At 38.2% G+C, this 25,943-nt stretch overlaps 1 protein-coding gene across 3 annotated transcripts in view; it reads left to right on the forward strand.

The window, feature by feature from the left end:
• EYA4 (EYA transcriptional coactivator and phosphatase 4) overlaps positions 1-25,943 on the forward strand; it is a 365,716-nt gene that overhangs the window by 18,955 nt on the left and 320,818 nt on the right. The window contains exon 1 of one of the 3 annotated variants that reach the window (XM_070796187.1): positions 25,494-25,708. The exons of the other annotated variants lie outside the window; for them this stretch is intronic. The gene's annotated coding sequence lies outside the window, so the exon portion shown is untranslated. Of the gene's footprint in view, positions 1-25,493; positions 25,709-25,943 lie in introns of those variants that run through there. 3 annotated transcript variants of the gene reach the window in all.

Consider the following 25,943-nt stretch of genomic DNA (forward strand, 5'->3'; position numbering starts at 1 on the left):
GTTATTTTCTTTCATCACTTTAAGTATGTCCTGCCATTCCCTCCTGGCCTGAAGAGTTTCTATTGAAAGATCAGCTGTTATCTTTATGGGAATCCCCTTATGCGTTATTTGTTGTTTTTCCCTTGCTGCTTTTAATATTTGTTTTTTGTGTTTGATCTTTGTTAATTTGATTAAAGTGTGCCTTGGGTTTATCCTTTTTGGGACTCTCTGGGTTTCTTGGACTTGGGTGATTATTTCCTTCCCCATTTTAGGGACGTTTTCAACTATTATCTCCTCAAGTATTTTCTCATGGTCTTTCTTTTTGTCTTCTTCTTCTCCTGGGACTCCTATGATTCAAATGTTGGGGAGTTTAACACTGTCCTGGAGGTCTCTGAGATTGTCCTAATTTCTTTTAATTCATGTTTCTTTTTTCCTCTTTGATTCATTTATTTCTACTATTCTATCTTTTAGTTCACTAATCCTATCTTCTGCCTCCGTTATTCTACTATTTGTTCCCTTCAGAGTGTTTTTGACCTCATTTATTGCATTATTTATTATATACTGACTCTTTTTTATTTCTTCTAAGTCCTTGTTAAACCTTTCTTGCATCTTCTCAATCTTTGTCTCCAGGCTCTTTATCTGTGATTCCATTTTGATTTCAAGATTTCAGATCATTTTCACTATCATTATTTGGAATTCTTTATCAGATAGATTCCCTATCTCTTCCTCTTTTGTTTGGTTTGGTGGGCATTTATCCTGTTCCTTTACCTGCTGGGTATTCCTCTGTCTCTTCATCCTGTTTATATTGCTGTGTTTGGGGTGCCCTTTCTGTATTCTGGCAGTTTGTGGAATTCTCTTTATTGTGGAGTTTCCTCGCTGTGGGTGGGGTTGTACAGGTGGCTTGTCAAGGTTTCCTGGTTAGGGAAGCTTGTGTTGGTGTTCTGGTGGGTGGAGCTGGATTTCTTGTCTCTGGAGTACAATGAAGTGTCCAGTAATGAGTTATGAGATGTCAATGGATTTGGAGTGACTTTGGGCAGCCTGTATATTGAAGCTCAGGGCTATGTTCCTGTGTTGCTGGAGAATTTGCCTGGTATGTCTTGCTCTGGAACTTGTTGGCCCTTGGGTAGTGCTTGGTTTCAGTGTAGGTTTGGAGGCATTTCATGAGCTCCTGTCGATTAATGTTCTCTGGAGTCAGGAGTTCTCTGGTGTCCTCAGGATTTGGACTTAAGCCTCCTGCTTCTGGTTTTCAGTCTTATTTTTACATTAGCCTCAAGACTTCTCCATCTATACAGCACCGTTGATAAAACATCTCCTTTCGAAGACAATGGGCTGCTTTTCTGGATGCCTGATGTCCTCTGCCGGCATTCAGAAGTTGTTTTGTGGAATTTACTCAGCATTTAAATGTTATTTTGATGAATTTGTTGGGGAGAAAGTGGTCTCCCCGTCCTATTCCTCCGCCATCTTAGGACCGCCTGAAGACTGCTGCTGCTGCTGCTTCTAAGTCGATTCAGTTGTGTTCGACTCTGTGCGACCCCTTACACGGCAACCCACTAGGCTGGAGTGGGTTGCCATTTCCTTCTCCAATGCATGAAAGTGAAAAGTCAAAGTGAAGTTGCTCAGTCATGTTTGACTCTTAGCAACCCCATGGACTTCAGCCTACCAGGCTCCTCCATCCATGGGATTTTCCAGGCAAGAGTACTGGAGTGGCGTGCCATTGCCTTCTCCAGCCTGAAGACTATTCTTCCTCTATTGAAATGTCTTGGTACCTAAGTTGAAAATCAACTTATCATAAAGAGGATCTATTTCTGGATTCTCAATTCTATTTTGTTAGTCTTAATATCTATAATTATGGTAATGCCACCCTGTCTAATTACTGTAGTCTCACAGTAAGTTTTCAGACGAGGAATTGTGAGTCCTGCAACTTTGTTCTGTTTTAAGATTGTCTTAGGTCAGTTGCTTTCCATATAGAATTTAATATTAGCTTGTCAATGTCTGTAACAACAACAACGAAAACAGCTATAATTTTCATAGAGATTATACTGAATCTGTAGATCAATTTGAGGATTATTGTAATCTTAACACCTAAAACCTTTCAATTTATGAATATGAATGTCTATTTATTTAAGTTAATTTCTTTCAACAGCATTTTCTAGTTTTCAGAATTAGAAGTTTGTTTTTTTGTTAAATTTATACCTACATGTTTTATCTATTGTTAATAGAATTATTGTTTTAATTTCATTTTTGGTTTGCTAATTCCTACTGTATAGAAATGCAATTGAATTTTTTGTGTATTGATCTTGTATCCTGAAACCTTGGTGAAATTAATTATTGGTTCTAATCATTTTTAGTATAATCTTTAGGAATTTCATGTCATCTTCAAGGAGAGATGGTTTTACTTCTTTTTTTCCAATCTGAATGCCTTTTGTTTCATTTCTTGCCTAATTACCCTGGCTAGAACCTCCAGGGCAACACTGATTAGCAGTAGCATATTAAAATCTCCCTACCTCCAGCTCTGTCTCTGGCCCCAACAAAACTAATCTCTACACTGCACTCAATCATTCATTGAATATGGAATTTATTCAGTAAACATTGAACATACACAATGTATAAGGCATTGTTTTAGGGGTCACTTCTATTCAAGGTGAACAGTTGTCTTTACAAAAGACAAATCTAACTATGACAGTCTTCTATTTAAAACTCTGTAGCAATGGTGCCTCATTATTATTGGAAAAGGACTAACTTCTTTACAGGGCTTACCAGACCCTGCCTTTCCTAGAATGATGTAAACCTCCAGCTTCTTTTCCTGCTGCTTCTGTCTTGAATACACTTCTCTAGGCAAACTCAATTGATTTTAGTTTTTCAAAATCTCAGTACAGTTGAGCCTCCTGATTTGCAGATTCTATATTTACAAATCCACTGACTGGCTACCATTCATTTGTAACCCTAAAGCCAATAACCATAGGGCTTGCCCTTTTTATGTGACATTTTTCACATTTTTGTGCTTTTTCTTGGTGACTGCTTTTTAGAATGACCTTCATAGTATTCCTATGTTCAAGAAGGCTGTGGTGTGATCTGTGGAAAAGATTTGTATGTTAGATAAACTTTAGGCATGAATTATAGTGCTGTTGGCCAAGTTCAATGTTAATGAATCAACAATGTATATTAGATAAAGTATCTTTAAACAGAAACACACATGAAACAAGACTGTGTATTGTTCACTAGATGAAAATTATTGTGACTAAGACTTTCAAGAGCCAACACTCAATTTCTCCTGGGAGCAATGATTCAGTATTTGATGATCCAGTTTTGGGGAACATTACTACTGTGAAAAGTAAGAATCCTCTGTATGTAAAATGGTAATAATGAAAATATAGAAATAGCTAAAATGTACTGAGTGTCAACTATGTTCTAATCCCTGTGGTAAATAATTTACAGACTTTAACTTGTTAATTCCCATTATTTAGGAATTCCCTGGTGGTTCAGTGGTTAGGACTTGGAGTTGTCCCTGCTGCTGTGGGACTGGATTCCATCTATGGACAGGCAACCAAGAGCTCACCAGCCATGCAGTTGCAGCAAAAAGACAGGAAAAAACCCATTATTTTCTTTAATTCATGAGATAGGTACTGTCCTGACCCCACGTTTCAGATGAGTTAACTGAGGCTTTAAGGATATTAACAGTTCTCCCCATAAGGCTTGGATTTTTTTCCCCTGGTAGACTGAATTCTAGGCTGGGTTATTAAAAATATTCTTGAATGATAAATTACTTTGTTGTATTCTATTCTATTTGAATTTGTAAGTACAGCTTTAATATATTTCTTGGTTTTTATTTTGTCCTTTTATAAGAAGTTATAATTAACTATCTTTGACCCAGTGTAGTCTTGTGTTCTATCTGTGACATTTTAGAAGTCTTGAATTGTTCCTCATTTTAGAAGGTATGAAAAAAAAATTCCTTTAAGAGAACAAAGATTATTATCTATCCGAGTTCCTGGAGACATTGAAAGTGGCTAAGTTCCTTAGAATATGTTTTCTCTATCTGTAAATTAGGAGAATTGTAAGGTCCCTAACAATACTCTAAAATTAAAACACACACACACACACACACACACACACACACACACACACAACTTTATCACTATTAAATTTAAGGAAAACTGAAAATTCATTTAAAATGCTAATTTTCAATATTTTTATGATTTACTCTAAAAATTTGAAACACAGCCCACATGACATAATGAAGAATTATTTTTATTTTATTGATAGAGAAAACATGAAGGTTAAGTGCTTCTCAAACCACTGGCTATAGACATGAATGAAATTAAGTATTTTTTGAGTCTAAATTTAAACAGCATTATTCTCCAATATTATCTATTTGACATCAAACAAGGTGTCACTAGAAAGAATTATAGTATTCAATTAACACTGAAGTTACTCATTATCAGTAAGCCTTCTGTGATTTGTGATGGAGAAAATGAGGTTTACCTAAGGAGGAAGATAATGACAAGCTCAAAAGGAAAATGCCTATTGATGGCCAATGAAAAACAGAACCAAAAAAAAAAAAGCGCACAATTTTCAAAACATAATTTTATATCTCATTTAGAATTCTGTCACAGGGCTCTGTTAATTGTAGCTGCAGATATGTATAAAGTTTCTTATGGTGGGTGGCCGGCCCAGAAAAGTGCTTTAAGAACTCAGGGCCTAGGAAAGGTGGGCCAGTCCTTTTCCAAAAAATATGATATTCTCAAACAAATTTCAACTGATCACTCCCAAAGTTCAGAACAGCCTATTGATTTAAGAGTATATGTTTCTATTTCAAATATGAGGAGCCAGGTATCTTCTTTTAAAAAACAGTAGGCTGTAGGAAGGAGAAAAGAGTCATAGGGTTGAAACTCTGTGGAGATTAAGTAGCCTTTTTGTTGAAAGACAAAAGCAAAGTTATCAGTGCTAAGGGAAATCGATCAATCAGAGAGGAAAGAAGTTGAAAATCCCTTTAACCTGACTATGTAGATCTTGGTTTGAGGCGATCTTTGCTCTCCTTGATTGAAAGGAAAGAAAGGGATCCTCTGGATAGAGCACTGAGTGAAAACAAGTGACTACTCTACTGCAGGTTCTCTCCATAGAAAGAGAGCTGCTTCAACACATAGACAAAAATAAACACAGTAAGAGTTCCCTTTCAAGAGCTCAAGGTGCTTGCATGGTAACACTGTTAAACATACAGGGAAAAGTAAACATTATTAACTGGTATTAGAAACATATTCAATAGAATTTAAAGTGCAGGACATTTTATATTACTTTGTTTCTCAAATCTCTGCCATATTTTTTAACCTCATCAGAAGGATTTCTGAAGAACATATTCTATTTTGGGTGCCTGCCATCTCTTTTTTTCAAAATGTATAATTTATATTTTAGTCGTAATTTCAAATTCTTTGAGGCATTCATTCTTCAGTCTGTTTCTATAGTTCCTATTCTTATAAGTTTAAAAAGAAGTACAGAATAGGGGCAGATAACAGGAATTCATCAAATATTTGTAAAATAAGTGAATGAATGCATGTAAAAAATTATTTTCCTTAAATAAAACTATCTTCTGAATAGCACTATTAACTGATGCCCTTGCGTTTAATATTAGGATTACTTTGAGTTGCAAAATCATGTATAAAATCACATAGTCTTGTTGGTAAACCTTCACTATCAGAAATCTCTGCAGAATGACTATCCTGTGTGGACTTAATCCCACTTCTTTCTCCCGCTCTCAGTACCTCTCCTAGTGAATTGCTAATAAAGAACTAAGGAGGAAATACTGTATAAGACCACAAAGATTTACAAGGAGAAAGACATACTGTTCTGAATTATTAGAGAAAGTTTAATTAAACTCTATGCCACTTGGAATAATATCAATATTATTTTCAAGTAGATTTGGTCCTGGGAAAATTGTGAGGTAAGTAAGAAAAGCTTGTTTTTAGATTCTACTCTTCAGTTTTCTATTTTATACCCCAGTGTCTTTTTCTCTCTTCCATTGCCCACTTGCACCTGTCCTGATCCAGACCCTTTAAGGTATCCATAAGCAGCCTCCTAGATCCAACAGCACCCAGTAGGCCTCCATTTGGGCCTAATGCGAGTTGCCCTGTGCTCAGAACTCTTTCAGATGTTCTTCTTCTCATCCATATCAAAACCCCCTTGGCCTGACTTCCATCATCGAGACTCTACTGCCATCTTTTCGAAACGATTGCTAACTGATTTAATAAATGTAACCACATGGTTGTGATACTCAGATTAATGTATTATGAAAAAAGCCTTCCTTCACGCCTTTTAAAAATGATTTTATTGAAAGAATGACATAAATTCAGAAAAATGCATTAGTCATAAGTGAGTAACTCAGTGAAGGTGATCAAATGTGTAACTAGAGCCCAGTCAAGAGATAGAACATTGCCAACAGCCCAGAAGCCCTTTATGAAGTGCTATATCCCCAGGAGTCTGCTCTATTATAATTTCCAAAGGCATATGCTTTGTCCATTTTGTATTTTACTTGAATTATGCTACCTGTACTTTGATCATAGGAGCATGGAGGTAAGCAAGGTCTAGAAGGCCTGGGAAAGATGTCTAGACAGAGCCTCATTTCCATTTGTCTTGGCCCCTGAATGCTCTTCTAGGTAACATGGGAACACAACTCCTATCTTTAGTCATATAGACTATTTGAACCAATACTCTATCTTGGAAAATGGGTGACATTTACCATCCAAGTTGCATATTCATTTTCTTATCTTAAAAATTGGGGCTGAGAAAAATCCAGTTCAAGGTCAAGATTCTGCTGAATTGATAACAAATATCAAAACCCCAATGGGTAAAACACAGAACTAGAACAAGTGAGGTAGGATGGAATGAACACTCAAGCCTTAGCTGTTGTGTCTCTCAGCCACAATGCCATGGTGGTAATATGATCCTACATGTGTGGTCACCATAACCAAAAAGCAAAAGCAAAGTTTCACTGAAAGACACCCGGAATTAATTAGTCCACAGCATTTGAACCAGCCTGAGGAATGTTCCCATTAGTGCTCCTTGTAAAAGAATTCAAGCAGCAACTCAGAAAATAACAGTAATGCCAAGTTACTAATTCTGTGGGTTGTGCTTTTTCATTTTTTTTCTGAAACATCTTACTTAGTCACAACTCTACTATAAGTTCCTAAATTTGGCAATGACTTCTTAATTCAACTTATATAAGGGATAACCCACCAGACTGCTTGGAAGGGTGCTGCAGGAATGCTGGTTAGTGACAAATTTCAGCTCAGCTTGCCTTAATTTAACCTCAGACTCTAAGTCGATAAACCTATGTATTCTTATATCATTCCATAAGTGCCACAGCAAAATAATTACCTTTTGTTTTGGTTTTTGTCTGTTTTCTTTTCCTTAATGGTTCCCTATGAGCCAACCAATACCCAATGACCACAGAGAACTAGCTTCCAGAATTGTTGGACAATTTCATTTCCAGAATCTCGTTAACCTGAATTTGAATCTCTGCTGTGCTTCTGGCTTAGCAAAGTGAGCTTGACTAAGTGACTTGACCTTAAGTCTTCATTTTCTTATCTGTAAATTGAGCTAAAAATGGTATCTACCTTTTAGAGTTGTCAGAATTAAAGGAGATAATCTGTGTAATACATTAGGTAAGTACACAATAAAGTTGGCTGATACTACCATATACCTTACTCCATAAAGAAGATGACATACATCTTTCAGTTCAGTTCAGCTCAGTTGCTCAGTCGTGTCCAACTCTTTGCGACCCTACAACATATAATTTATGTGCAGTATTTTCAACTTTGCGACTATTTTGGTAATGATTCTTCTTTTCCTACCTGCCCTTTACCCAGTGAGCTTTCTAAAATCTGAAATTATGAAAAGTGACTATTTATCTCTGTGTTATATCTAGGGAAATCAATCCATTTAGCCATGGTTATCCTAATATTTAAGTGAACAGAATTAATAGGAAAACTTTGCCTTACATTAGTTCTCAAGTGGTATAAAAGTAAATAAAATTCTTTAAGTACTCAGACAAAAAAATAAGAATCAACATTTTATGAAAAACACCCAAACTACCAGAACTACCAGTTATAAAATAAGCAAGTCACAGATATATAATGTACAACTCAAGGATTATAGTCAATATTCTATAATCATTTTGTATGGTGTGTAATCTATAAAAGTGTCAAAACACTCTGGTGTACACCTGAAACTGATATAATATTGTAAGTTAACTACACTTCAATACAAAAAATACTCAAGATGTAAACATAAGCCACAACAGGCTCTCAATAGAGCAGGAAGTTAACTAAGCATTTATTTTGTTATTCTCCTATCTTCCCCTTTTGTTCACTTTCTTTCCCTAAAGTCAGAGATTCCCCTCCTAAAACCTTTCTGGTTCCCCTTTATCTCCACTGTAATACTTCTCCCAGACCTATGTTTCCCAGGCTACTCAAACACTGTGTCTCCCTAGCCCATATCAAAACATCTTCATTACATGATATATTCTTGAAGTGTGGTCCAGTTTGCCATTACATTGGAAAAAGGAAAGTCCCACTAAGATAGCTTAAAAACATTATGGTACCACCAAGCCAAAGAAAGGGACTTCCCAGTTGGCACTAGTGGTAAAGAACCCACCTCCCAATGCAGGAGACTTAAGATCACGGGTTTGATCCTTGGGTGGGAAAGATCCCCAGAAGGAGGGCATGGCAACCCACTCCAGTATTCTTGCTGGGAGAATCCCATGGACAGAAGAGCCTGGGAGGCCACAGTCCATTGGGTTGCACAGAGTCAGACGTGACTGAAGCGACTTAGCACACATGCAAAGCGAAAGAAATGTTCATGAGAACAGGAAAATTTTGGTTTAACTCAAAATAATTAATTCCTATTGGTGGAATGTAGAAAATCTTTTACAGAGCTGTGGATGAGACTTTTGGAAGAAAACAAATTTTCTTAACAGATAAATCAGTCAAAGTTTCAGTGGCTATACAGCCTTATGGGCAATCTTAGCCTTGATTAAACAGTCTACTTGTGTATTTATATTTGTATGGGTTTGATTGATCTTTTATAATACTTTTTTTCCACTACATGTAAAAAGAAAGTGTGTTAGTTGCTCAGTCGTGTCCAACACTTTGCAACCCCCTGAACTATAGCCCACCAGGCTCCTCTGTCCGTGGAATTATCCAGGCAAGAATACTGGAGTGGGTAGCCATTCGCTTCTCCAGGAGATCTTCCTGACCCAGGGATCAATCTCAAGTCTCCTGCATTGCAGGCAACTCTTTACCCTCTGAGCTATTAGAGAAGCATGTCTCCTCATATGTTTCACATCTTCCCCTTCTCCCATCACTTGAAAGTTGTTATGGGACACCATCTGAATAACAGCCATATTCACACACCCATGATAAACTGGACCCGAAAAGTAATTATCCTGGATTAGCACAAGTCCTCTCATACTAAAGTAGCAGCCAGATCCATGCATGCAGTTGCTCCCTGACCCTCAGTTACTCTTCACTGAAAACTTGCAGATATCTGAGTAGAGCAGTCTGTATGCTATTGGTTTAGTTTACTTACCATTTATAGACTTGCCCTCAGTTGGAAAACAGATTTATTTAGTCACTAAAAGATTCAGCCAACCTAGGTACATATTAGGCAACAATTAAATGCTTATTCACTGACTGGCAAGCAATCAACTATAAGAAAAGGGAGGTGATAGAGTCAAGTAAAAATAAATCACTGGGTTCTGGATCTGTTTTTGCTGCCGATTAGAAAACTGAACATAGAGGTTAGATGACAACAAATGTTGGCACAAATGCACATGGTACCCAGGCTCTGGGTTCCTAGTATAGTGCTTCCCGCTCTATGGTCTCTGGTCTGCGTGTCAAAGGAGAGAACGTAGGGCCATAAAACACAGTGTAAAGCTGACCTTGTAAGGTGTTATCACCAACTGTTAGAAAGACCTACCTGTCTCACGGATACTTATATTCCTTAAAATGCATTTTACTCCTCTGACTCCATGACTTTATAATGTTTATGATAGCTTCTACTCTTACAGAATTTTCATTTATGTACTTAATCATTGGGTCTCTAATTCTAAAAAAAAAAATTCAAATGTATTTGTTTGCAGCTGTTCAACAAATGGACGATGAGAAAAATGCAAATGTTCTTTGGTGGCTGCTGCTAAGTCGCTTCAGTTGTGTCCGACTCTGTGCGACCCCATAGACAGCAGCCCACCAGGCTCCCCCGTCCCTGGGATTCTCCAGGCAAGAATACTGGAGTGGGTTGCCATTTCCTTCTCCAATGCATGAAAGTGAAAAGTGAAAGTGAAGTCGCTCAGTTGTGTACGACTCCTAGCGATCCCATGGACTGCAGCCTTCCAGGCTCCTCTGTCCATAGGATTTTCCAGGCAAGAGTACTGGAGTGGGGTGCCATTGCCTTCTCCGTCTTTGGTGGCAGATATTCGTATAACAGAGTCATCACCCCCAGAGTCACTCTGTTCTTTATGTAAACCAATAAATACAGTACATAAAGTGTCTAGAACAAAAGTTTCTCTGGTAATTCAAGCAAAGAATAGAAGTAGCTGTCTAATGGTATGACAGGGAATGTCAAGAGTGAGAAAACCGAGGGGATAAAGCATGAATGAAGTTTGGTGTCAATACTCAGACACTGATTGATGCTAAAGTCGGAGTCAAACAAGAGCTGGAAAACTTGAGAATGTGTTAGAAATAACTTTGGATAAAATACTAAAGACAACCAATTTATGTATTACATATTATTTATTCTTTTGCTTTCTTTTCTCTACTTTTTTTTTAATTGTAAAATAACAATTGATTGCCTCATGTCAGAACAACACTTGGTTTAGTACTTGTCGACTCCCATCTGCTAATTTGGAATCCATGAACTTTAATATCAGGTTAATTTCATTTTAATTCATGAATAGTATATAAATCATGGATCAATTAAAAACTGATGTATGTACAATTCTTCCAGTAGGAAACAAGATTGAAGCATTTGAATAATTGAGAAAAAATACGCGTGTTAGCCTCTTGTACTCGTCAGAGAGGAAATGAGTCAGTTCGAAGCCCCTCTCTGTATGAAGGACACAATTCCCAGGACAGGGAAGCCCGTGTTTTCCAAAGAAAACAAGAAGGATCAGTCCCAGGTGTGGTCTCTGCCATACCTGACCATCACACCATTTGCCCTTGTCAACTGCATGCTATCTTTTCTGAACATTTTAAAAATAACTACTTAATACAAAAGATGCTTAGAAATGAAATGGAAAGAGTTAAAAGGGGCTGCAACCAAATGAGGACACCCCTCAAGCTTGGAAATTATGGGTTTGGGAAAACTGTTTTTTTGGTTTATTTGATTAACACTTTGCCACTGAGGAGAATTTCCCTTTGAGGTTTCTTATTTTGGATAGTTTTTAATGTAATTGGTTTAAGGGATACTTTACTTAAATATCTTAAAAAGAAATCTGCCACTAACTATAAAATTTTCATGTTCAGTCCAATTGACTTCAAAGTAACACAAAATGCTTACTCCCAAGCGACACCTATCAGTCTCCAGCTGTGTTCCTGATGGAGACTGACATCTGAAACCAACAATTAAAGTTACCTAATGCCAGGGCTCTTTAAAGACTAAAGGGCTTTACAGTACCCTATCAAAGCAGCTCTTAACCAACTCATACTATTATTGCTTCTATAAGTGTGCTGGGAGGATTAATTTCTTGACACTCATTTAACATTACAGGAAAAATGATTTTCAGAGCCAAAAGGTCATTCTTTGCCAAATCAGCACATTCAACATAGGATGTTTTAATGGAAAACTAAAAGTAACCTTAAAACTTTGACTAGTTTGTATGTATTCTGTAATTCAAAATGAAGTAAATCAACCATTTTCTTGTTTTTGTGATATAGAAGTCTCAAAATTCTTGCCGCTATGACAGCTTCCAAACTCAGGAAAGGTGGTTTTAGGGAAATATAAGGAAATGTCTTAAGGATCAAGCTATATATTTTAAATTGAATTGTTGGATATCTACTATGTGCCAGGTCATGAGATAGTGCTTAAGATTATGCATTGTGGATGACTCAAAGGATTCTTGCTGAGTGTGGGAAGTGACATCTTTATGACTGCAGCTAGAATCAACATGTAACTCCTTTCACTAACCCTATATCCTCTATATCCTTCCCTTTATGTTTCCTAGTAGATAGGCAGCCTTTTCTTCAACTTCTTTTCCCCTCTTTCCCTTGATGTTAACCCATAAGAATGAATTACCAGAGCTTCTCTGGCAGTGCAATGGTTAAGACTCAGAGCTTCCACTGAAGTGGGCACTGGTTCTATCTGTGATCAGGGAACTGTGATTTGCAAATATCTTCTCCCACTCAGTAGGTTGCCTTTTCATTTTGAAAGGCAAAGTTTAAATGATGATGGTTTCCTTCTCTGTACAGAAGCTTTTCAGTTTGATGTAGTCAGGTTTGCTTATTTTTGCTTTTATTTTCCTTGCCTTTGGCATCAGAGCCACAAAAACACTGTTAAGACCAGTGTCAGTGAAGCTAAGATCTATGTTTTCCTCTAGGAATTTTATGGTTTCAGATCTTACATTCAAGTTTTATACCATTTCAGTTAATTTGTGTGCATGGTGTAAGGTGGTGGCAAAAATATATTTTAAATGATAGGTATTGTTTTGATATAGCAATAGCTGACTTTCAGCTTTAAAACAAAATACAATACAAAAAAGAACTTATGAGATATAGTATCAACCAAAACACTAAATGCTTCACTGGTGGCTCAGACAGTGAAGAATCCGCCTGCAATGTGGGGGACCTGGGTTCAGTCCCTGGGTTGGGAAGATCCCCTGGCAGGGGGCATGGCAACCCACTTCAGTACTCTCGCTGGAGAATCCTCATTGACAGAGGAGTCTGGCAGGCTACATACAGTCCATGGGGTTGCAAAAAGAGCTGGACACGACTGAGTGACTAAGCACAGCACAAGACATTAAATAGAGAATACACAGTGTTTTTGAAGATGATCTAGAAGGAGAAATGTTCAGTTAACTAGCTAATCTTTTAGATGATACTTGGCCATTCCAGTTTGTAAAATGTCAAGTAAACATTTTTGTTTTAAAGATGGTTGCATGAGGAACTTTGAAAGGCAAATTTCAGGATGTGGATTGCAATGCAATTGACTTTAGCAAAAAGTACCACAAACAATACCTTGAGATGTTGACTGCTAAATTATAGGTTGCAGTGCCTGAGGGAAAGCTATTGTAATTAGGTTTTTTTTCTGAAGAAACTGTTCCAAGTTCTGGTGAGACTATCACAAAGTACTTTGTTACATTTTCTACACTCTTTAGAAATTAACTCAAAATATAAGACAAATGGTGATTCTACCTTTGCTTAGAATTATAATTCATCTGCATATGGAATGAGATTATGGTTTTGGTCATTTCTTCCATAAAAAAGGTGCTATCATTGGATTTGACAAAGTCCAAACAAAAGGCAAAATGCAGTTGAGTTTTGTATGTATTCATTTCTTCATTTTATAAGAAAATCGGAATGCTTCAGTTTCCTCACAAGAAAATTCTAGAAGTCTTTTAGTAGAGGTCCATCAAGTCATGAAGTTAAGAAGAATCATTTAGAAATTTTAAAATAAGGAAAGAGTCTTGTAAGAAAAGTTTTTTTTAAAAGTATAGATTAACTCATATGTAATACTGGGTTATTAATAAAAGTTGGAATGTTGGGATAAATTTTTGTTTGCTAGACAATCTCAAATATCAGGTTACATATAAATTTTTAAAGCAAGAAGAAAACTATAGACATTCACTTTCTAACTGGTATACAGTGTTTGAAAGTACAAAATTTCATAAGTATTGAGATGAATAACCCTTTATTAGTTTCAATGTGAAAAAATTATTCATCACTACTTTAACAGAAATGCTAATGGCATTAAAATAACAGAGTTGTTGTTTAATGATTTGAGGGATCTAAAGGAAGTACATATTTAAAAAATGAAGAGACAAAACATTGTAATTTATGTATGATCAAAACTGGCACCAAAGACACAATTTGTAGACTCTATAACAAGCAGTAACGTGAAGCTAGGAGTTAAACTAGCTAGTTACTCATGGTATACAGACCACTGTGGCCATGAGACGCTGTTTCATAGAAGCACACACTTCAAAGTTAAAAAGAAATGAAAAGGGAACTAAAGCAAGTTGTTGTTTGTTTTGAAATACAACCCTCAATGAGGCATTGTTTGCACATTGAACTAAATGCATAAACAATGCTGTTGTGGGTTTAATTTGTGAAATAAGTGTGAGCCTTGATGAGCTGTGATGTTTGCTATTTAGAAATAGAAAAGTTTTAATTTTCCATATTTATCTGAGGATTGACACAAAATATGTAGACTCCCCAAATTAACTTAAAGTTTGAGGTTTTTCTCAACAAGAATTTAAATGATAGCATAAGAGTAATTGTTTTATGAAGTTTTATGACAAAATATCCAATAAACATATTTTTAAATGCTCTGATTTTAAAAACATGAATGAAATACTTTCAGTTGACAATACGTACCTAAATCCATGCTTGGTTGTGTCCTCAGCCTACATAGCAGTCCTGGTGTATTGTACCTGCATTATTGTTCATTTTTATTTTTTTTAACTTTTTATTTTATATTGGGGTATAGCAGATTAACAACGTAATAGTTTCCGGTAACAGTGAGAGGACTCAGCCATACGTATACATATACATATACATTCTCCCCCAAACTCCCCTCCCATCAAGGCTGCCACATAACATTGAGCAGAATCCTATGTTCTATACAGTAAGTCCTTGTTGGTTATCCATTTTAAATATTATACTTCATTTTTACTTTGACAGTCTTTTTAAGTTAAACATCACAGCGTTGTGTTCAAACTGCATTAGCATTGTTTTGAGGAAAGTAACATAATATTAGTATTGATAGAATATTCACCTTATCAAACAAACATCTTTGAATTTTGATACTAAGAATAAAGCTGTAAATGCAAGACTCGCTTTCTTTAAAAGTAATTAATATAAAACTTAAAAAGCAATGTTATATACATACACATTGGAGAAGGCAATGGCACCCCACTCCAGCACTCTTGCCTGGAAAATGTCATGGACGGGGGAGCCTGGTGGGCCGCAGTCCATGGAGTCGCTAAGAGTCGGACAAGACTCAGCGACTTCACTTTCACTTTTCACTTTCATGCATTGGAGAAGGAAATGGCAACCCACTCCAGTGTTCTTGCCTGGAGAATCCCAGGGATGGGGGAGCCTTGTGGGCTGCCGTCTATGGGGTCACACAGAGTCGGACACGACTGAATCGACTTAGCAGCAGCAGCAGCATACATACACATGACATTCATGGTTTATTCTTATTGCCATTTATAACTTGCCTTTGAATTGACATCCAGTTTCTACAGGGAGTGTTAGCAAAATTAGTAAATTCATGCATGCTTGATTCCTGAAATCTGATAACCATGGTAAATGGATCTCATTCATTCTCCCTTTGTAATAATATTCTGAATTCTATACAACAGGAAACCTACACTAAAGAATTGTTTTATCAGTTTCCAATTTTAGCCAGCAAATATAAAGTGCTGTGGGCTTCTCTGGTGGCTCAATGGTAAAGAATCCACGTGCAATGCAGGAGGCACAGATTCTATCTCTGGGTCAGGAAACACCCCTGGAGAAGAAAATGGCAAGCCACTCCAATATTCTTGCCTGAGAAGTTTCATGGACAGAGGAACCTGCTTGTCTACTGGCATGGGGTTGCAAAAGTGTTGAACTTGACTTAGCAACTAAACAGCATCAGCAACAATAAAGTGCTGCATAGAATACATTAAAAAAAAAAAAAACAGTAAGAACAAAAGGAGGGCATAATAAGGATGAGTCTTGACATTTCTGTTACTTCTTAATTGGTTGCATATTTTTATAGAAACTTATATTTAGAGTTCCTATTAAAATTTGTCATCTTCAGTTATAATATGCACAATGTGATGTTCTCAGAAACTTCAACCAGCATGAGAAGAGTTTAGAAACCTGTATTCTACTTCCTTTTCCCCAACAATTAATGAGCAAATCACTGAAATTTTCTGCAATTAGTGTTCTGCAGCTATCAATGAGAAGTTTGAGGCAGATTACAATCAAACCTATTTACGCCTTATAAAATCAGTTATTCTTTGACAATAATTGTCTTGATTATCTTACTGTTATTGAAAAAAGAAAATAAATTTTTATCTGAAGTTCTTTGGTGGGTTGCTGACAATGGTTGAGTAAGCAAGTTAGAGAAACAGTGGAAGGAATTACTCAGGAATGAATATTTTAAAAATGCAAGATTCCTAAAACTCTAACCCTGGATACACTTTGATTTTGTTGTCATTCAGTCACTCAGTCATGTTCAACTCTTTGCAGCCCCATGAACTGCAGCACGCCAGGCTTCCCTGTCCTTCACTTTCTCAACACAGTCGTGTCCAACTCTTAGCAACCCCATGGACTGCAGCCTACCAGGCTCCTCCGTCCATGGGATTCTTCAGGCAAGAGTACTGGAGTGGGGTGCCATTGCCTTCTCCGTTTACTCTATGCAGACTATTTATATCACCATATAATTGATTTTCCCAATTGCTTTTAATTTTAATTATCGAAGTGACCTTGGCCCTACTTTTTGTTATGTAGTCATTCAAAATAGTAAGAGCATTTTTAAAAGCTCCTTATTTACAGGCAGTTTATGTGACTAAAATATGATTAGAAAATAATTAAAAGCATATGAAAGAGAAGAAAAATAGGATAGGGCTTAAATGGTGTAGAGTTGAGGCTAGTACAAAAAGGCAAACTACAGTAGCTGATCCCATTACAAGAGAAAAGGGTTAGTTGCTCAGTCTCGTAGGACTCTTTTGGAGCACCTGCACTGTCTTCCCCAGCTACAATATATATATTTTTAAGACACAAGTAACCTTACCATTGAGAATAGGCCAGTGGAAGGAGTCATTACATCTACTTAGTAGGCTCTTGTTGAGAATTAGTATGTGACATAACACACTGTCTTTACTGTGAAGACAAGCCTTAGTGTCATCAGAATTATATTCTCTATATCTATATCTATATTTTCATGGCACTGAGAATTGGATAGCTAATCAAGTTTCTCTTTTTGACTCACTGCTAAAAATTTTAGAACCACATTTGGGATTTACCTGTTGGCAAGGGTGTAAGCTGGGGGCTCTCCCAGGGACTCAGATGATAAAGAGTCTGCCTGCAATAGGGAGACCCAGGTTTGATCCCTGGATCGGGAGGATCCCCTGCAGAAGGAAATGGCAACCCACTCCAGTATTCTTGCCTGGAGAATCCCATGGATAGAGGAGCCTGGTGGGTGACAGTTGTTGTTCAGTCACTAAGTCGTGTCTGACTCTTTGCGACCCCAAGCACACCAGGCTTTCCTGTCCTTTACGGTCTCCCAAAGTTTGCTCAAACTCATATCTATTGAGTCAGGGATGCCATCCAACCATCTATCCTCTGTTGCCCTCTTCTCCTCTTGCCCTCAATCTTTCCTGCTGCTGCTGCTAAGTCGCTTCAGTCGTGTCTGACTCTGTGCAACCCCATAGACGGCAGCCCACCAGGCTCTCCCGTCCCTGGGATTCTCCAGGCAAGAACACTGGAGTGGGGTGCCATTTCTTTCTCCAATGCATGAAAGTGAAAAGTGAAAGTGAAGTCACTCAGTCGTGTCCGACTCTAGCGACCCCATGGACTACAGGCTACCAGGCTCCTCCATCCAAGGGATTTTCCAGGCAAAAGTACTGGAGTGGGGTGCCATTGCCTTCTCCGTAATCTTTCCTAGGATGCCCTATTTTCTCCTCTAGACTGAAACTTCCTGGAGGACAGGGACTCTGCCTGGTCCATCTCTGTCTCTCCTTAGATTAACTGAGTGTTTGTGAAGGCTAAGAACAGATGCTGAGAACATCCACATTTAAGTGGCCGAGGGGATTCAAGGAAAAGATTAACAAAGAGTGATCAGAGAGGTGGAGGTGACTGAATCCAGAGCAGCCAACAAAAGCCAAGGGAGAAGAAAGTTCCAATGAAAAGCTTGTCAGTGGGACCAATCACGAAACAACAGGTTCTCAAATAGGAAAACTGAGGAAAGGATTTGACAGTGAAAGAAGAGCATTTTAGAATTTTATATCCTGAAACCCAAGATGAATGCTAAGCAATGCCACTGTCCCTTGAATTTCCTGAGTGGCCTTAGTTCTGGCAGTTATGAACATTTCTTTTAACAATAAGGCCAATTTGGGGAAAAAATTAAGTGTTATGGACTATTTTTTTATTCAAAATTGAAATAGCTTCTTCAGTGGCTCCTATGCAGACAAAAGGTCAATTCATATAAAATTGGACTGCCTTTTATTTGAAAGGAAAGGACTTCCCAGTTGGCGCTAGTTGTAAAGAATCCACCTATCAGTGCAGGAGATGTAAAGTGATCTGGGCTTGATCCCTGGGTCAGGAGGATCCCCTGGAGGAGGGCATGGCAACCCATTCCAGTATTCTTGCCTGGAGAATCCCTTGGACAGAGGAGCCTGTCTGTCTATAGTCCATAGATGCACAAAGAGTCAGACATGACTGAAGCAACTAAACAAGCACACACAAGAAGAAGGCTACAGGGCTTTCAGAACTCAAAAATTCAGATGAGGCAGAACAGAGAAGCACCAGAATAAAGGCCTCCCTAAGGTGCACTACTCATTTCATCTTCAAATCAAGGTTTGTGGGCTCATCCTTTCATTTCAGATGGGGTAGCTCTGGCTCCCTTGAAGTTAAAAACAAGCTAGCAGGGGCACTGCGGCTAAATCAGTTCATTTAGTTCAGTGCAATAGTAATGAACCCTTATTATTTCCCCAGCACTACACAGGCACTGAGAAAGGCGATTATTCTGAATCCTTCCCCTCCTTCCTTTTTCTAACCCAGCCCTCCCTCATCGGTAGACATAAAGCTTCCTGTCTCAGTGGGTTGTCCTCAGGCTCACCTCCTGAGCCATATGCCCCAATCTCTGTTGTTTTTAAACCCATAGGCTGCTTTGGAAATTCTATCATGAAGCTGGGGTGGTTCATCACAGGTCCTGAACCATAGGATACACAAAGAACACTTTATCCCTACTAATTTGGAATAGTAAAATGCAGAATACAAAAGAGGGACTTGGTTTGGGCTTAGGGAGTATATCAAATTTCCCAAAGGGGACCCTACAAGAGTTAGATTAAAATACACAAATTAAACTTACAGGAGGAAAGTCTTCATCACACTGAATGTCCTCTGTTATAATGAAGTCAGGTTATCAACTGGAGAATGTGTTCATTTTTCATTTAAGCATCTAATTGTTTTTAGCAACTGTTTATCAAGTTCTAGATACAAGGTGCTGTTCATGGAAAACAAAGGAAGATGCAAGATTCTTCTCCTGATGAGCAGGAAAGAACCTAGAGAAGGGGGAATGCTGATGATGATAGAAGAGGCAGTTGAGGAATCCAGCTTGGGGAGGCAGCTATGATAAAGAAATGAAAGAATAGATGGGGAGACATTGCCAATGCAAAATAACCTTGTCCTCTTGACTTAGTGTTTATGAAACGAAAGAAAGCGAGGTGAAGAAGCATTAACAAAGGTGGTGATAAAGTTCATTCAAGAAGAGAAGCTGGTGGGAGAAGTTGGGGGGAGTCGCTGAGCTGATGCGTTCACCTTGGAGTGTGTCCGGCTTGAGATGTCAACATGACCTACAGTGAGGCTTCCTGTGCGTGCTAAGTTGCTTCAGTCCTGTCTGACCCTGAAAACTATGGACTGTAGCTCACCAGGCTCCTCTGTCCATGGAATTCCCCAGGCAAGAATACTGCAGTGGGTTGCCATTTCCTTCTCCAGGGGATCTTCCCAACCCAGGGATAAAACCCGTATCTCTTATGACTTCTGCATTGGCAGGCGGGTTCTCCATAGTGCCACCTGGGAGTGAGACTTCCCAGACTTCTGAAAAGGAGATTAGTAAAAGGATGTGGGTAAAAATCAAATTTATAGGATTTACCATGAGTTTGAGCAAACTCCAGGAGATAGTGAAGGACAGGGAAGCCTGGCATGCTGCTGTTCATGGGATCATAGAGAGTTGAACACAACTTAGCGATTGAACAACAGCAAGCAGGTGCACTTAGTCCTGACTAATATTTTTGAGAAGGTTGGTGGAAGAATAAATAAGATGAACAGAACAGTCATTTTAATTGATGTTGGAGTTGGTGCTGAGAATATATACCAAAAATTGAAAAACATTGTATAAATAGTTTCTAAATGTGCTATAAAATATAGTGGAAGGAATGGACATTATAAAGCTTTTGGTATAGTTTTCAGTGGTGTTATAATAGTTTCACTCAAAAATATTCAGTTTAAATGGATTTCTGCAATTTAGCAATCTTCCTAACTTTGTGATTTTATAAAATGAATGGATACTGGAATTGACTATGCCAAATACATTACTTTAAAATTGTCAAATCAGTTTATTTGCCATCTGTAATCTTCCTCCTTCCACCAATCATTGAATTGTGCATTTGGAGACTTTCAGATTATAATCAGTGGACATTTTTCACAGGCAGATGTGTATCATAAGACTATATTGATGAAGCTGCTGCTGCTGCTAAGTCGCTTCAGTCGTTTCCAATTCTGTGCAACCCCATAGACGGCAGCCCACCAGGCTCCCGCTTCCCTGGGACTCTCTGGGCAAGAACACTGGAGTGGGTTGCCATTTCCTTCTCCAATGCATGAAAGTGAAAAGTGAAAGTGAAGTTGCTCAGCCATGTCCGACTCTTAGCGACCCCATGGACTGCAGCCTACCAGGCTCCTCTGTCCATGGGATTTTCCAGGCAAGAGGACTGGAGTGGGGTGCCATTGCCTTCTCCGATATGATGAAGAGTTGTATGCAAAAAGAAATTGACTGGACATTTCCTATTTTGAGATGTAGGTATTGATAAGCCAATGAAATCAAAAGCACAATGAAGTAATCTTACTCATATTTTGACTTCTACTATCATTTAAAACTGGGTGTTTGAAGTACTGGAGAAGAAATCAGGTTGTTACAGTTTGCTAAAAGAAACACTGTGTGAGGTGAAAATGAGGAAAAAAACATTACACTAAGTTCGTCAGAATATGGAAGTCGCAGAGCTCCTGGGAATTTGCCCGGAAGTCAGAACATAATGCCACAAGAGAAAAAATAAATGTAGGATTCATTGTGCTATGTTAATGAGACCACACCTGTAATAACTCATTCAGTGTGGGATTCGTCTAATGAAAATGAACATCCAGGAAACTGGAAATAGTTCAGAGACAAGCAATAAGGATGATTAAGGGCTTGGAGAGACTGAACTGAAACCAGATTAAAAGGCCTTACATTTGTTTAACGTGGCTAACAGATGACTAAAAGTGGGCATGGTATCTGTTTATAAACAGCTGAAGGTTGGGTGTAAACATGAAAGATAGAGTAAGATTGCATAATATGGTACTAAAAGGATTGACTTGAGAAAAAATTTCAAGAGAGAATTGAAAAGTAAATATAATGAAGCTGTCTCCCAGAGAGTGTGCGTTTCCTTTTCTTTAGAGACTCAGCCAAGAATGAGGAAGTTTAGCAGAGAGCCCAGCACAAGAGAATGACCCGACAGGTCCCCTGCAGATCCAATTTCCTCACTTTCACAAACCAGTAGAAAACCTTTTTAAGCTTGATCTGTTTGCACAAAATTACTCAGAAAATGTGTTTATTTATAGATTTTAGAAAACCAGAAGCACAGAACTTTAGACTTCTGGGCAATCATGTTTTATCTTTATTTGTTCTGTTATTGGCAAAGTAGTAGAGAAAACAGTGTTAAATCTAGTTCATGATTGTTGTTGTTTAGTCGCTAAGTCTTACTGGACTCTTTTGAGACCTGTGGACTGTAGCCCACCAGCCTCCTCTGTCCATGGGATTTTCCAGGCAAGAATACTGGAGTGGGTTGCCATTTCCTTCTCCAGGGGATCTTCCTGACCTAGGGATAGAACCTGTGTCTTCTGTGTCTCCTGCATTGGCAGGCAGATTCTTTACCACTGAACCACCAGGGGGAAGTTCACTCTCCCCAAGCTCAAAGGATTTGGCTTAGAATGTACAAGACAATTACCAAATGACTTTGTTTTTTTAAGAATTGGGTATACTTCCAGCTGGACTTTAAATGTACCAAAAATGAGTAATTTAAGAGATCTATTCTGGAATTATTTCTACAAGCATCCAGTCTTCTGTCTTCTGTTTTGGTGACTGAAAGCAGGCAGGACCCTGTTGGGCCCTCTGAGGTACAAATCCTTTCTATGTCCCCTCTTTCTTGTTTGTGGGAATTAGGCTTCATTCAGTCTCCTAAGACCTTTCCTGGATTTCAAACCATGACCCTTCTCCTTGTTTGGCCCTGGAATAAACCTTTCTCTACTCCAAACTCTGGTGTTTCAGTTAGTTTGGTGTCTGGCACATGAACTTGTGTTCAGTGTCTTATTCCATTTTCTAGCATAACGTTTGTCCTTACTAAAGTGATGGAATGGTTTCCCCTTAAGGTTACTTTAAAATAAAATTAAAATAAAGTTTTGGACTATGAGCTCATAGAGGGCTTTGTTTTTTTAATTTGACTTGCTCGCAAACAAATGCCAGAACAGTGCCATACACACTTTAAAAATTAATAATAGATGATAACTGCAGGAGGGGTTGGTTAAAGGACTTTCTAATAAGTGAATCTTATTTCCACCAGTTTTCACTATAAAGTCATCTTTATTTTTCTCCCCCCACAACAAATATCCTTTTTCAGATGAAGTTATACATTCAAGGATATTCTCAATTCCTGATTCATGTCATATCAAACCTTCTAGTGTTTCTGAATCACTTCCGGACTTTTCCAGCAGATTTCAGACTTCAAAATTTTCCTCCCTGCATGTCATTTTAGGCTGTTTGAGCTTCTCCCCAATGATCTATCTTCCTCTCCTCACTGCCTTGTAGAACTCTGTTGGGTGCAGTACCAGACTGCACCAATAGATGCTGCCACTTCAGTTGGAAAGTTTCTTTTTCAGTGGCTAAGCTTTAAGATTGTTGAAGGGCGATTCGGAAGGTAACTGCTATTATCTTCCTTGAAAGTAATTTGGTTTTTAATTGTGGGTTTATAAATTGTTTGCATTTTACAAGTAAGATATTAAGAAAAATAATAAAAATTAAATTAATTTTCAAAAGACACTTCAATTTCAGATACTTCAAGTATATATTAGGCATGGAAATAATTTACTAATACAATAATTTTAAATGTAATAGCTAAAAAAAGTTTGGACTCAACATTTCTCTACAGTGATGGAAAAGGAAGGCTAGAAAATATGTTTTGGAAAGCCCAAGGGACCCAAGGAGTGTAAATCTTTAAACCAGTGTTTCTCAAACTGGTGTCAGATAATTTTAGGTGGTACAAGATAATTTTTTTTTAAGATAATTTTTATTTCTGTAAAAATGACTCATTTGCAAGGTCATCCTCTATTCATGGAAAATTATATTGATTTTCCATTTATGATAATGATAAAAAGTTTCCTTTATCATATATAATTATATAATAAAAACAGCTTAAAGAATAATATTGAGTCAACAGTATTAAAGGTGATATGGCAATAATTATAAAAGTTATATTTAGTAGAAATGCTGGAAATAATGCCTTGTCTAAATATGCAATACACTTTTGCCTATACAACTTTAAAATTCTTAAATCTCTTGTGCTCAACTTATTTCGAAGGTGGACTGAAACGTGAGATTTTATATTACTCCTGATGACATCTATGTAATATACATAAATGAATTTGAAAGTACTAATAAGAAGTTAACTAATAGTGTGATATAATTCTAGTTTTTTTGAGGGAGGGTAACTTCTGTAAAACGTATTCTTATGTAGATTATAAAAAATTATGTGGGAGCAAAGTAACTTGAAAGCAAGATCAGTATTGCTGAAAATATGATTTTAGGAGTGAGTAAAGCAACATGCTGAAAACCTGTCTCTGTGTGAACATGCTGTACTAAAGTATGAATTTTTATTTTATCCAAATTGTGCATCTTCTCACTTTTATTTAGGTCAAACTAACACATAATGTTTCATACAAAAATGAAATGTAAAAATCTGTGGCCTTAGGAGGAGAGTAGTACATTCAGCCTTGTACTTAATTTTTACATGATAATTACTATAGTTGCTGAGCATTCCTAGACAGTGAATGGTTGACAAAACATTTAAATTGCATATTTTGCCTGTAGCATATAAACTGTACTAAAATAATTACTATTTTTCCTCACTACTACCATACTAATAATAGCATGACAGTGGCTAGGAGTGGCCTTTGCGGTTACACAGAGGCTGGTTTGAATCTTAGGTCTGCCGTTTATTAGGAAGTTGCTAAAAATTCTGAGCCCTTATTTCTTCACCTGTAAAATGAGGAAATTAAGACTTGCAAAGTTAATTGAATCTACCCATGGATATTTCCCTCTTAAGTGTATAGGAGGTGGCATCCTCTTCAGGCCAAAATGTGCTCTTATCTGGATCATGGTTCAAATCCCCTTTGAGCCAAACCCACTGCCAAAAGCCCTTCTACCTTGAGAATCAGAAAAGGAAACAAGCCTGGCAGTGCCTAAGTCCTCCAAAATAAATCTGCAGGAAAGAACACCCAGTGAGTGATGAGTGCAGCAATGAGTACATTTATCAGTTTAAATTTACAACTTCACCTTTCCCATTGCCTATTAATTATTGTACATAATTCCCCACTGATCAAAAAATAAGTTGATTGCTTTTGAACTCGATGGTGTCCGTGTCCATTGCTTGAGACTCAGGTGAAGCAGAGGGTGAAATTTTTTCCTGAACTTTGTGCAAAATATAATTCGGTTGATAATATATCGAAACTAAATTTTCTTTGGGTGTCATTCCTACTAGTTTACTTGTAAGCTCTGGGGTCATGGCTCAGGCAGTTTGAAGGGCTGCTTGTTGAATATTAGACTTTGTGTTTATAGAGACTACTGGATTTATCTTTGGGAACATTCCTTGGGTTTCTTTTGGCCTCACTTTCCTTATCTCTTATACAGGATTAAATAACCACCATAGAGATGTGAAAATTATATGAACTCACGTGTACCATACGTGACCAGTGCAATGACTGCCACTCAGTAAATTCTCAACAAATCAAAACACTTTTAATCAATGTGACAACTAAAGATGTTCCTAACCTTGACAATAGGTTTTAACGAAGAGGTGATGAAATGGATGCAAAATTTATGTACTGTTGCTTGTCAACTTCACTCAGATCTCGGGTTGTGATCTCCACATGAGTGCATATAGAATATTAGATCCTACGTGGGTGTATCTTGCATGCGCAGAAGGCTTACGCAGGAAATGTCGCTTCAGCAATGTGCCTGGGGAGGCTCTGACGCTGTCTTGGAAGTCGGTCGTCGCAGCCTGACCTTTGGGCATCTGGGAGGGATGCCTACCTGCGCCCAGCGCTGGACGGGGGCCCAGGCCCTTTCCAGCACAGCCTATCCCCACGCTGCTCACTCTTCGTGCCTCGCATACATCTTCACGGAAAGGAGTATTTCCTCCGTTCAGAGAAAGTTCCCCAGTCCGACGTGGGGTGTTTTGTACTTTACATAGTTCGAAGTAGGCGAAGAAGTTCCTTCTCTCTTCTCCCTGGGGGTAAGTGGAAAGGAGTCCCGCTGGGCGCCCGAAGTCGTCCACACCGGGAATCGGGTAGCGACCGAGTTAGAGACAACTGGGGTGGTGGGGGGGGGGGGTTGCTGCCGGGCAGAAGCAGGTGGGCACAGACTGCGGTTCCCCGGTCCGGGGAGGGGACTGCGACCGCGGGTCCCTCCCCTCCGCCCGGAGGTGGCTGCGGCCGGCGCCCGGCCAGTGGGGGCGGGGTGGGGGCGGC

This window comes from Bos indicus, chromosome 9, assembly GCF_029378745.1.
Source record: "Bos indicus isolate NIAB-ARS_2022 breed Sahiwal x Tharparkar chromosome 9, NIAB-ARS_B.indTharparkar_mat_pri_1.0, whole genome shotgun sequence".
NCBI lineage: Eukaryota > Metazoa > Chordata > Mammalia > Artiodactyla > Bovidae > Bos > Bos indicus.